This window comes from Dermacentor silvarum, unplaced genomic scaffold (assembly GCF_013339745.2).
Source record: "Dermacentor silvarum isolate Dsil-2018 unplaced genomic scaffold, BIME_Dsil_1.4 Seq432, whole genome shotgun sequence".
NCBI lineage: Eukaryota > Metazoa > Arthropoda > Arachnida > Ixodida > Ixodidae > Dermacentor > Dermacentor silvarum.
The window spans coordinates 9,867-22,435 of record NW_023606224.1 but is presented as its reverse complement, the minus strand read 5'-3'; the positions used below and the strand labels follow the sequence as shown (position 1 = coordinate 22,435).

General features: G+C 46.6%; 1 non-coding gene across 1 annotated transcript; it reads right to left on the bottom strand.

Moving 5' to 3' along the window:
* Positions 1-12,108: 12,108 nt before the first annotated feature.
* LOC119435079 (U2 spliceosomal RNA) lies at positions 12,109-12,290 on the bottom strand. Its single transcript, XR_005188747.1, has one exon. It is a non-coding gene; the product is annotated as a U2 spliceosomal RNA (small nuclear RNA).
* Positions 12,291-12,569: the final 279 nt, after the last annotated feature.

Below are 12,569 nucleotides of genomic sequence, written 5' to 3'. Positions count from 1 at the left end.
CACTGAATTTCCGGTTCCTTTATATAGATCCCTTTACAGAGGTAGCCAGGGCCAAAATGTACTAAAAAGGGTAAAGCGTATGCAAATTCCACCAGGGGTAAAAACCTTTTTTTTCAAGGTTCATACAGGAACGCTTTCAGAAAAGACAGTTTTGAAAGAAAAGGGTTTTTTTGTACCGTGGGGAACACATTGCTTAATTTGTAATCAACCCGAGACAATTGATCATGTTTTTCTACATTGTTGGGAGGGAGCGTTCTTGTGGGATGTTTTACAAAGGACAGTCAAAAAAGAATTCCCTCTAGATCCCTACGGTATCAGATATCTAGCGATTGAAAACGACGATGGGCTTCCTTTTGATCTGGTAATGCTCGTTGGCCTTCACAGTATCTGGCGCGCTAGAATGGTGGGCTATTACTGTGACCCAGACGCACGACCTGCGCGAATGTACTTCCGAGAGAGTATAAATGCCTTTCTGGAGGTGCGGAAAGCGCATGAATGCGCCCCGGAGTGGTTGTCAAGGTTAGAACCTTTGACAACATTAAGAGAATTTTGATGTGATTGCAATCATGCTGGTTGGTAAATGTTACATATGATTTTCACGTGCTACTTCGTTGAACTGGGCTGTTGATAAATGAGTGAATTTTGCACATGAGACAGTAAAGAAAAAAAAGTTGTCGCAGTTTCACCTGAAAGGCGAAGCATCAATTGCGATAGCAAATTTATAGACAGCTATACGGAGTAAATGATATTAGCTTTATCAGCTGTATAAACTTGGACATGCAGCAGCACCGGCATCACGCAGAACTGTTGTCGACGCCGTCGGCGTTTTGCCCGCGTTCGCTCAAAATGCGTGCGGCGCTGGTGACTGTTGCCGGTACCTCTGATATAAATAGGCACTTGGTGCCGCAGCTAAACGTCGCCTCCCTTTCCTGCCCTTCCCGCCCCTCCCCCACGGCCCCTCGCGTGTCGGAATTAGGCGCGTTTGCTCTACATATATGGTGATTGTAAAGGAGGAAAGAGACGCCTACTTCTGCAGCCCTTAAGCGAACACGGCGCAGAACGCGCGTTTGTTCTCCGCCGTGCGTTCACTCCCCGTGAAAGCGCGCGCCCCTCGCGCCCTTTCACTCGCACATACAGCGTTCGGCGGCGCGCGGCGACGATTTTATCTCCATTGACGTCATACGGAACCTCACGGCGACGGCGACGGCGACGGCTACGGCGACGCCGACGGCAGAAATCTGCTTTTGAGTGTTCATATAATTGCTATCGCAATAAAAGCTTCGTGGCGTAGTGGTTAGCGCCGCGCGTTCGGAAGCGAGGGGTCCCTGGTTCGATTCCGCGCTACGGACACAACTTTCGGAATTTTTTGTTTCATAAAACGCCGGAAGCGTTCTCCGGAAGCCGGAAGCTGGCTTCCGGAACCGGAACCGGAAGTGGAACCGGAAGCGGAAGTCTGCTTCCGGTTATACTATACGTATACATATATATGTATATATGGGTATACATACATATACGGACACACAACGCCATCTATTGAGCAATTCATAAAACTAGACGTGGCTACCTACTACGACGGGGAAGAACGGGTGCCGCTATAAGGAGCTTCGCCCCTAAAAACCCGGGCTTTCGGATACGCCCGAGCCCGTGCAGTGTTCTAGCACAGACAGGATAAGCACTAACAAGTGAACGTTTACTTGGAAAAAGTTAATTGTGAGGTCAATGGTAAATACATGCCCATCTGTAAACAAACCGTAAAAAAGTCGCAGTTTTGCCGGAAAGGCGAAGCATCGATTGCGATAGGAAAGTAGTCAACTAAGGATATTAGTTTTAACGGCCGTGTAAACTTGCAAACATTCGCTTACTAACACTGCGCCTCGAGCGGTCAGTCGCACGGCAATTTTGCGCGTATTCGCGCGCTTCTTTCACTCTCGGAAAAACAGTTTAATGTATAACGTATTGAGCAACATGAAATCGTATCGGGAGTTTTCATGTTGCTCTACAATTTTCTCCTTGGTATTTTTCTTGTAATTATATTATGTGAGAAGTTGATGAATTTATTAGGACTAATTATGCAATTTTGCGGAATGCAAGCTATCTATTCGTATATCTATCCCCAGAAAGTGGATGGGAAAACAGCGCCGCGGAAGCTCAATGGTAAGAGCATCGCACGCGTTATGCGGAGATGTGGGATCGTTCTACAGCTGCGGCCTGTTCTTTAATCCATTTTCAGTTCCATAGTGCTTTATCCTTTCGTTAATTCAATTCGGAAGTACAAGTAATTTCCCCTATGTTGTCTTTTGTTCCTGTGTTTGTTGGCTTTTCATAATACGATTAATAAAAATCGGGCTCCTCGGTTCCCTTTCTTCTCGTATATATATATATATATATATATATATATATATATATATATATATAACGTAATGAAGATGAAGAGATACACTTGGGCTCGGTCACTCGGACACCGGGCGCGAGGGGGCGAACGAGGGGAAGACGAGGACGAAGGAGATAATAGAACAGCTGTCCCAGGAACGGGTGTTGTCTCTCTGTGTCTCTGTTCCTTTACGATATCTATATATATCAATCCGTCTATTTATCGTCACGACGCCTATCTTTCTAGCTTTGGCCACTAGATGCGTGCTGGCGGCTGTCTTGCCTATAGCAGACAGCTTGTGCCACTGAATATTAACCCGAACAGACAACTTGCACTCCATTATTATACATACCATACACATAATCATTAAAGTGCCTCCATTAATGCGTTTCCTATCGTCAGATTACATACACAGCACCACTTGAATTCTAATCGCATTAATGTGGATAATCATTTCTTTAGTGTCCCTCTAGCCCAACGCCTCAGGCCGCTTTTTGCAGACTGCATGTGTACTCTCGTCGGGATCCTCAAGTGGCGTTGCCCACCGTTTATCGCAGGTGTGTGACGCCAAGCAGCCGCACCTGAGAACGCCGTTCAGCCTGGCTGCCTACGACGTCGATTTCGACGAGCATCCGAACAGTTGCCCGCTGTTCGGGCTGCTGGGTGGCGCCTTCAACCGAGTCTCTCAGCTGCGCAAGTTAATGGAGTTCTTTCGGAACAACTACACTATCCGTACAGAGCGCCGCGTCTGCCTGACAATCCGGTAAGCACAACCGGAGATGAGGGTCAATGCGCCCAGCTAGCTCCCGAAGTTGCGGCCTCAGGTTGCGAAGGAAGTTGATAAGACATCGTTTATAACTTTGTTTTTATTGCCGCATAAATAAACGTCATAGTTTGGACTGTGAATATTAAAACCATTTCCACATTCTAATCCCAAGAGGAAGCAGGGATTCCATGAATTTCGCACATCACATGAAATACTATCGCAGGAGCTCGAACATTAGGAGTTATGTCCCCATTATAGCACACGATTTGAAAGCTACTTGTACCATTGGGGGGTCGAAACCAAGTCAAGTTTTTAGTGCTTCTCCAAACCATTCAAATCGTTTTCGGCTGAGGCTTGGCCCACACTGCTGCGCTTATAGTTTGTGTTGATGATTTGCCGTTACACTTACAAAACGCAAATGCATTATTGTTTGCCGACGATCTAAAATTGTTCCAGACTGCATGACTGTCACTGCAGAGCAACATGCTCTGAGTCGTGAAATGGTGCGTAGTAAAAGAATTTCTGGTGAACCTGAAAAACACTTTGATATTACTACTAGGAAGCTTGATTGCTTTATCTTCGAATATTGCCTTTCTGGTGGGAAAGCTGAGGTCGTCTGTAGGTTGGATTTCCACTTGCATGTGTCACACATTGTTAAATGGGAACTAACAGCTCTTGGTGTGATTTCCTGTGTAGCTAAAAAAAAGTTTTCACTTTCCAATGCACCATGGTTCCCTATTGCACGCTCGTGCGGTCGCGTCTTGAGTTCGCATCTGTGGTGTGGAACTTGCTGTCTCTCACATTTAATGATCGAATTGAAAAAGTGCAAGTTATATTTGTATGCATTGTATATGACAGGTGTATCAGGCGTCGACGGTTTTACAGCTACAGTTGTCTTGGGTTGGAAAACTTGTCGGATAAGAGGCTTGAGTGTGACAAGCGTTTCACGCGATAGCGTTTAGGGCCCCGTGTCGCAGATAATCCAGCGTCGGCGTCGGAATTGGCGCCCGCGGCCGAGAAAATCTTCCCCAACTACGTTTAGGGATGCCACACCATTCTATCATTAATGTTGCTCATGCCTTGTCTTGCATTCTTGGCAAAGCTATTTCTCGGAATTTTGAGAATGGCAATCCAGAAACAAATGTCATGAAACAAAACACCCACAGCGCATGCCGTCTGTTGTTGTACCTGTCGTCTTTTCGTCCTCGTCTCTTTGTCGCTATTTTTTTCTTCAAGCATGCATTTTATCTTAAATCTTTTCAAACTGAAATATTAAAAGTGCGAAACAAATACGGAAACCTGAAAATGAGGCAATTTCTTTGGCGCGGTTGTGCACTTTCTCCGGGATCGGAGCATGCAAGAGGCCGCGTTCCCACCAGAAAGCTCGCCTACGTGCCAGCGTTCGCCGCCAGTGTTTGCCAGTAACCATTACGGTTCCATAAGCTGCAGTCGTCAGGAACCATGAGTAGCAGTCAGGGATATTTGAATGCTATCGCGTTCCACTCTTAAAGGCGAAGCTTAAGCGTCCTCCCATTTTTTTTTTGCGCTAAGTTGTGGGTGGTACGTTTGACTGCGATGTAATTCTCTCATCAATGTGCTTTTGTGTTCGGTGGGGAAAAACCCGCAAGTGTATACGCACATTCCACCCGAATTTCCGATCAGTTTGTCCAATGACGCGATTGCGAAGCACGATAACATATCTGCTTGACATTTTAACACGAAAGTGTTTTATGCCGGGGTCCACCAAGACTTCACTGACGTATTTCCGTCACGGATATGACATTCTTACAATGTACACAAACATAATACAAAGAAAGAAACCAGAAGAAAAAGTTCCACAAACATGCAAAATTTGGAAATCGAACCCACGACCTCTCGGTCCGCGACGATAGATCGCCGAGCGTTTAACCCATTGCGCCACAAACGCACTTGCAGAGAGCTACACCGACGCGCCTTATATATCTAACACTCCTCCGTGTACCCGCGCTCTGGCTCGGGGCGGTGCCGCCGCCTACGAGCAGAAAAGAGAAGTACTGCATTATGACACTAACGCGCACCGACAGTGAACGCTTCGGTGGTCTCAGCACTACGACGCCTCGATGCCAGCATTCGAAGGGACGCTGGCATCAAGAAGCACTACCAACGCCACCTAGGTGGCGTTCACCGTACTCAGCACAGCGGAGCGTGGCCTCCGCAATTAGCTCTGAAAATGTTTCTGAAGTTGATCGCGGAGGCTGCAATTACGACGCGCTGTACGCGCTGATTTGACTCGGTGACGATTCAGTTACGTGCTTTGTATTGCGCGTTGTATTAGTGTGTCAGTTACGTGCTTCGTCTTTCGCGTTGTGCTAGCGTGTGCAGCGTAGTGCAGCTTCCATATGCACGACGGTTGCTCATGGTCATCGACGTTGGTAGTCGTGATGGAGGAGACGTGCCACCAGGCGTCAGCGTGGGTGCATCAACGCCTAAGGGCGCTTTAGCCACAAAACACCAATAGACATTATATATCAATGTGCAATAAACATTACACTACTTCTGTGAAGACACGTTTCACTTTCGTGTTCTATACCGATTCCTATATAAGAGGGATCAACCACATTTTTTATGAATGCGAATTTCTTTTGCGTTAAGTTGTATGTATTGATGTCTAGGGTTTGACGAACACTCGTCTGGCGAGGAAAGAACATGGCATATAATAATGAAGATATAATAAAGACCCTCATGCATTCGTTCATTGTGAACAAGGCCCCCGTATTGGCCGCCGAAACGTCAATCTGTTGTTTTGTGTTTTTCAGTTGTATGTATTGCTTTGTGTGAAAAATGTTGTATTATGACAGCATCTACTGTCGAACATGCCACTTGACTCTAGATGATTATCATGACGTTACCAAGCATCTTAGTGCATGCTTATTTGCAATCATAAAAAAATTGTCGCACGCGACGACACCTCTGGATTATTTATTTATTTATTTATTTATGTTTATTCATGTTACACCTAAAGGCCCGCACGGGGAGGGTGTTAGATAGGGGTGGGGGCGATACAATCATTAATAAGCGCGGTATATATTAGAAAAATCAACAACAATACATGGAGCAATAATAAAAACAGCAATTAAAGCATAAAGCAAATTACTAAAGGTAAGGATGAACAATAGAACAATCAACAAAATATTATTGCACATTTCCATCACAGCGAAGTAAATCTTGCAATTTTTTGTCAGTTTCTGTGGCGATCTGTGATGGCAAATTGTTCCATTGAATGATCGTGCGAGCAATGAATGAGTTGGCATGAGAAGATGAATGGCACTTTACGCGTTTAACTTTGAAAGAATGATTATGTCATGGAAAGATGACATGGAGTGACTGAAAGAAATCGTTGTGAAGGGATGGATGGTAATAAATCAAATGAAAAAATGCTAAACGAGGAAGTTTACGGCGATGCGATAGGTCTTCCAGTTTGGCACGTTTTTTTAGTTCCGAGACGCTTGTATAGAATGAGTAGTCTAAAAAAATAAAACGAGCAGGACGGGCTCCCAAATCGCCGCAGCATATTCAATTTTAGGACGTATCAGAGTAACATAATTAAGCTCGTTAGTCCGTCCGTCTCCGACAAAAAAATGTGATCCGATCTTGGCGGTAGTGCAGAAAGGGTCCAAGAGCAATGGCACATACCCCTGTGAAGTAGCGAAGCTGAGCCTGGCTTAGTCCTAGTCAGTCATCGATAGCCAATCGACAGCCAATCAATAGCTAATCGATAATCGATAAATAATCAATAAATTCCGGAAAATGCTGGGGATTACTTGGTAGTACGTAGCCTAGCCCAAATACGTAGCTAATACTTTGCGTTAGCCAATCTATAGCCAATCAATAGCTAATCGATAATCAATCAATAATCAATAAATTCTGGAAAATGCTGGGGATAACTTGGTAGTGCTTAGCCTAACCCAAATACGTGGCGGATACCTTGCGATAGCCAATGGATAGCCAATCAATAGCTAATCGATAATCGATCAATAATAAAAAAATCCGGGAACTGCTGGGGATGACGTGGTAGTGTTTAGCCTAGACCAAATAGGTGGCCAATACCTTGCGATAGCCAATTGATAGCCAATTAATAGTTAATCGATAATCAATCATAATCAATAAATTCCGGTAAATTCTGGGGATGACTTGGCAGTGCTTAGCCTAGCCCAAAAGCCAGGACTAGCTAGGAGCCCATCACCTCCACTGTCTCTTTAGAATTGCGCCTCGAGTGCAAGCTACACTAATTTTTTACGTGGAAAGGGACAAGTTTGAGGTTACGTTTAAGAAGACGAAGTGACCGCTTAGTAGACGTTAGGGCGATGTCCATACGGTGATGCCATGTTAAGTCACATTGAAGGTGCAACCCTAGCTACTTGTATGTTGCTGTTAGTTCTACACTATTGCTATTAAGGATGAAAAAGGTTGGAATACGAGATGTACGACGAGTGAAACACATGTTTTGTTTTAGAAATGTTTAAGGTCATTAACCAGGATGAGCACCATGCGCTTACTTCGTTGAGGATAGTTTGTAGGGATTGGCGGTCAGTGTCATTGGTAATGTTACGGTAAATTACGCAGTCATCAATGAAGAGTCGAACTCTGGACCCTACATAAGCAGGCAAATAATTTATGAAAATGCAGGGGACCGAGCATGCTTCCTTTGGGTACACCAGATGTCACATGAACATGAGATGAGTTTTGACGATGGAAAGTCTTTAATCCAGGCGTGAAAATTGTGGTGGATGTTAAGCTGTGCTAGTTTCAGTAGAAGTCTGTGGTGAGGCACCCGATAAAAAGCATTTGAAAAAGGCGAAAGCTTGCACTAGGCCGCGCAAAGCTCAAGACACAGTGAAGCTGGCGATTGATTGCCTCTCTTGGTTGTAGCTAGATTGAACTTGGCTATGTCGAGGTTTAAACTTCGTTCTAGCTCGGCTTACACTCGTGTAGGTCATCTGTGCTAGTACTGGAAACGCTGTGGTAGTACTGGAAAGGTGCGCCACGACATCACGCCACCGCCACGCTATTGCTGCCGCCACAGCTGGTATGACGTCATGCTCCCCCGCACCGTCGAGCTACAGCCGCGCACCTTTGCAGTACTACCGCAGCCTTTCTAGTACTAGCACAAAGGACGTACACGAGTATAGGCCTAGCTACAACCAAGCTTACAACCTCGACATAGCCAAGTTCAACCTAGCTACAACCAAGAGACGCAATCAATCGGCCAGCTTAATGTGTGGTTTGTATCAAGGAAACTGCCGCGCCGTAGCCATGGCAACCATGAGGGCGGCGCGGCCCATACGCACGTGACCTCCTCCTCGCCAGCTCCCTGCCTTCCCGACCCCCGCCTCTCTTCTCTCCGCGGTGCGCTGAGCCAGGTGAAAAAAAGGGCAAAGCTTGCACTTGGCCGCGCAAATCTCAAGGCACAGCGAAGCTGGCTGATTGATATCGAAAGGCTAGCCCCCAACGCGTTCGGCGTCGCCAAGTAGCAGCGTTCTTGGCACTGTGGCAACCTTGGTTAGCCTGCCTAGGTTTGTGGTATGCCAGGAACGCCGTCGCTCGCAGGCGCCGACGCGTCCAGCGCTAGTCCCGCGAAATGTCGCCAACGCCTACGGCGTCGGCAAGCAACAGCGTTCTTGGCACTGTGCCAACCTTGGTTAGCCTGCCTGCGATTGTTGCATGCCAGGGATGCTGTCGCTAGTAGGCGCCGAGTGACCAGCGCTAGTCGCGCGAAATGTCGCGAAAGAGAAGGTACCTCCGAAAATGATCGCTCGAGAATACCTTCCTACATGCGTAGTTAAGTTAAACCAAGTTAAGGCCTAGCAGCAACCAAGTTAATACCTAGCAGTAGCAGCCAGTAAGACTTCAGCATCGACAGCTTTGTACGACCGAGTGCAAACTTGCCTTTTTTTTTGCTTTTTTCGAATGTACGAGAAAAGATAATTATGTGAAAAGGAAACTCAAACACAAACCCCTTTTGCCGGCATTTCTAGCATACCAACAGCGGCGCGCTCGGGTAGGCTACTTGCGAAAATCTTATCCAGATGGCGCTCGCATCCTCGACAGGTCAAATTGGGACTTGTCCTGCCTAATGTGTTTTGGACATGCGCGCGCGTCGGGCAATAGCAAACAATTAATATAAATAATACAAAAAGGTCCTATGGCCTTCACATTTTAATATGAGACAACTTATATTGCTCCTGGAAAAATGCCTTCTCAGCAATGCATTCTGTTTAAAAGTGAAGCCAACTTTAAGGGGATCGGTGTAAGCTTGGTCTTTTTAAGCTGGCTTTCCACGTTCTGTGTTGCAGTGAAACCGACTCAAAGAAAAAATGTCACAGTTTCGCCCTAAGGGCGAAGCAATGAATGCGATAGCAACACAGCAATGTCATACGAAGTAAGGTGAGCGGCCTTGGTAGCAATATGAATTGTAGTAAACATGAGCTGATTAAGTAAGCAGGTGTGCTGCGGCGTAAGTAGACCGACATGAAGAGAGACTCGATGACCACGAGAAGGCGCGTGTGAAACGGTGGTGCTGATGAGAAGCGCTTCCCGTGGACAGCGCGTGCGCAGGGACACACCTGTAGCGCTGCACTGCCGATCCGGGCAGCATTGCATGTGTAGCGTGCGTTGGAAAATGTGGTCCGACTATTACTAACTGTATGAACAAGCGTGGTGTCAGCGCGCACAAACAAGCATGAATAGATCACACTGAATGACTGCAGACACCGACTGTCAAAACGCTGGCAGCAAGCCCATACGCTGCAGCGGGCGAAGGTACGTGCGGTCTATCGCTTCAACAAAAACTGAGCGGCGAATGCACAGTGCATAAAGGTCAGAGCCGTGTGGAGATAAGAGACGGTGCGGACGAGCGACGAGCGCGGTTATTGGCAGAGAAGTGCCCCCCCCCCCTCTTCTCCCTCCGGCGCTGGCTTTCCGCTTCCTTGCTTGCGCGTGGGAGATTGAGTGCGTTCGCTCTCCGTGATAGCGCGCGTCCCCGCACGCTTCCGCTGGGGCATACGGCGCGCGGCGAAGATTTTATCTATACGGAACCTCACGGCGACGGCGACGGCGATGGCAGAAATACGGTTGAAGTGTCCATAAATTGCTATCGCAATAAAATGCGATGCAAAGGGGTCGCGATAACGATATCGTGGTCCACTCAGGCGAAGCTTAAGCGACCTCCAATTTGCTATCAGTTTATTTTTTCTATCAATTTTCTTTCCCTGCTGCTGCCGTGGCGCCGTTTACTGCGGTGTCTTCCCCGGGATTGGGCACTTTCACCCTTGGCTTGCGTCGCTTTCGCATCGCGCAGTGACTTATTGCCGAGTGTGCAGCCGGCTTGTTTTGGGCCTGTATGATCACTGTGGCGCCCGGGGGCACAGCGTACGCTTTGTTCCCCTCCGGGAGTGTTGGCCGGGTCCGCACGACTCCTTGCGTGTTTTTTTTTTTTTGCTTGTTTTCATGCTGATCGCTATCATCCGGTCGGTGCACTGTCGCGCCGACGTGTTTTGCGGTCGCTCTGCTGCGTTTGCGGGGCTGCGCGAAGTTCCGCTGGGTTTTTTTTATTTTCTCTTTTTCTTCTTTTCTTTTTCTTTTCATTCCTTTTTACTTATTATTTGGTGGCTGCTTTCGTTTGTAGTTATCTGTTCGTCCTTTTGCATTTGTTTTTCGTTTATTTGCTCCTGTGATTATCCTTTTTTTTGGGGGGGGGGCTTCTTTTTCTGTTTTTTTGTCATACATTCATCACCTCCGTCTTCTCTCCTCATTCCTGTGTATCACCCTGTTGGGCAGTGCCTGTCATCATTTAATGCACCTGCTTTTCACTATTGTTACATTTTTTTCCTTTGTAAATAAAATTTTAATTCATTCTCGGTGGCCAATAGACGAGAGATGTTGGTATGAAGTATTTAGGAAGTTTAAAAACGGTTTGAAAACATTCAAATAGACCGTTGGTAGGTTCTAGGAACATTTTTCTAAAAAAATTGAATTCAAGGTTACTAGAAGTTTGTGTAAGGGCGGGGCATTGGCGGGCCGTTCGTTTGCTTCTTTGGCGGTGATTGATCGGTCTGCTTGGGCCGGTCATTCATCGTCTTGCCACCCTAATTCTTTTAGACTTTTACAGGTTCTGCTATCTTGCCCTCTCTGTCTTCTGTTCTACCACTTCACCGGACTACACTTTCCCGCTGCCTTTTTCTTGGAACTGGGCACGTGCTGTTCCTGCTTCCTTCACTTTTGACCGCCTATTCATCATTTTCATCTTTCTTTTCAATAAAGACTCTACGCAAGTGCTTTCTGCGCTCACTGACCACACCCTTAGGATGCCACGTGTTGCCGTGCCCAACCTTTATTTTTTCCATTGGTCTTCTTTCTCCTAAATTTGCGCTTTGGGTGGTTCTCACACCCCTTTTATTTTGATTGGTTTTAAGCCCGTTTTTGCTTCACGTAGGAGCGGGCTCGCAGCCGCTTTCTTTTACTTTCGTTTACACATTATGACAGGCAAAGAGTTTGGAGTGGGGCCGGAATGCTCTGGGGGGAGGGGCCGCCCTTTACCGCGATGGAAGGCGCTGGGGGGGGGGGGGGGGGCGCGTTCTGCGGCTGTATGTTGAAAGCCATCTGCGGCGGGGCAGAGTCCCTGTGCTTTCGCGGCTGAGTTCATGCGAGTGCCGGCCCGAAGCTCAATTCGCTCGTTGCTGCTGCTGCGCTGACTCACTCCAGCGTTTTGACAGCCAGTTTCTGCGGTCATCGAGTGATATGCGTTCATGTTTGCTTGTGGGCGCGTGACACCATGCTTGCTAATTTAGTTAGTGTGCCTATGTTTACAAGTTTATACGGCCGATAAGACTGCTATCCTTATTTTGTATATAGCTGTCCAATAATTTGCTATCGCAATCGATCATTCGCCTATTGGATGAAACTGTCTGTTTTATTGAAACAAGTCTCACCTTGGTGAGCGTGGGCCGATCCTGGAGTTAGCACAATAGCGAGCCGACCAGCGTCGGAGATGAAGAAGCCGCCTTCAAGCACTCCGCAAACATCCAAAAATAAGTTTACTATCTTGCGTCCCAATTGAACCTGTATTAATTATTAAGCTCATAAGAACAGTGCTGTACATGAGCACGTGTGATGTATACACATCAGAAATATTTAACACCACATTTACGACCAAGCAATCTAATTTCTCTTTGATTCATTTCAACATTACAAGTATAAAAAACAAGCTTGACAGCTTACAAATTTTCTTGGAGTCTCTCGAGCTGAGAATTGAAGTCATTGTTTTTACAGAGACTTGGCTGACTATTACCGATGATACATCCGTCATTAACAATTACACCTGCATACGCTTCGACCGCGTAGGGAAAAGAGGAGGGGGTGTGGCGGTATATATCATTCATAGCTGTGCTTACATCA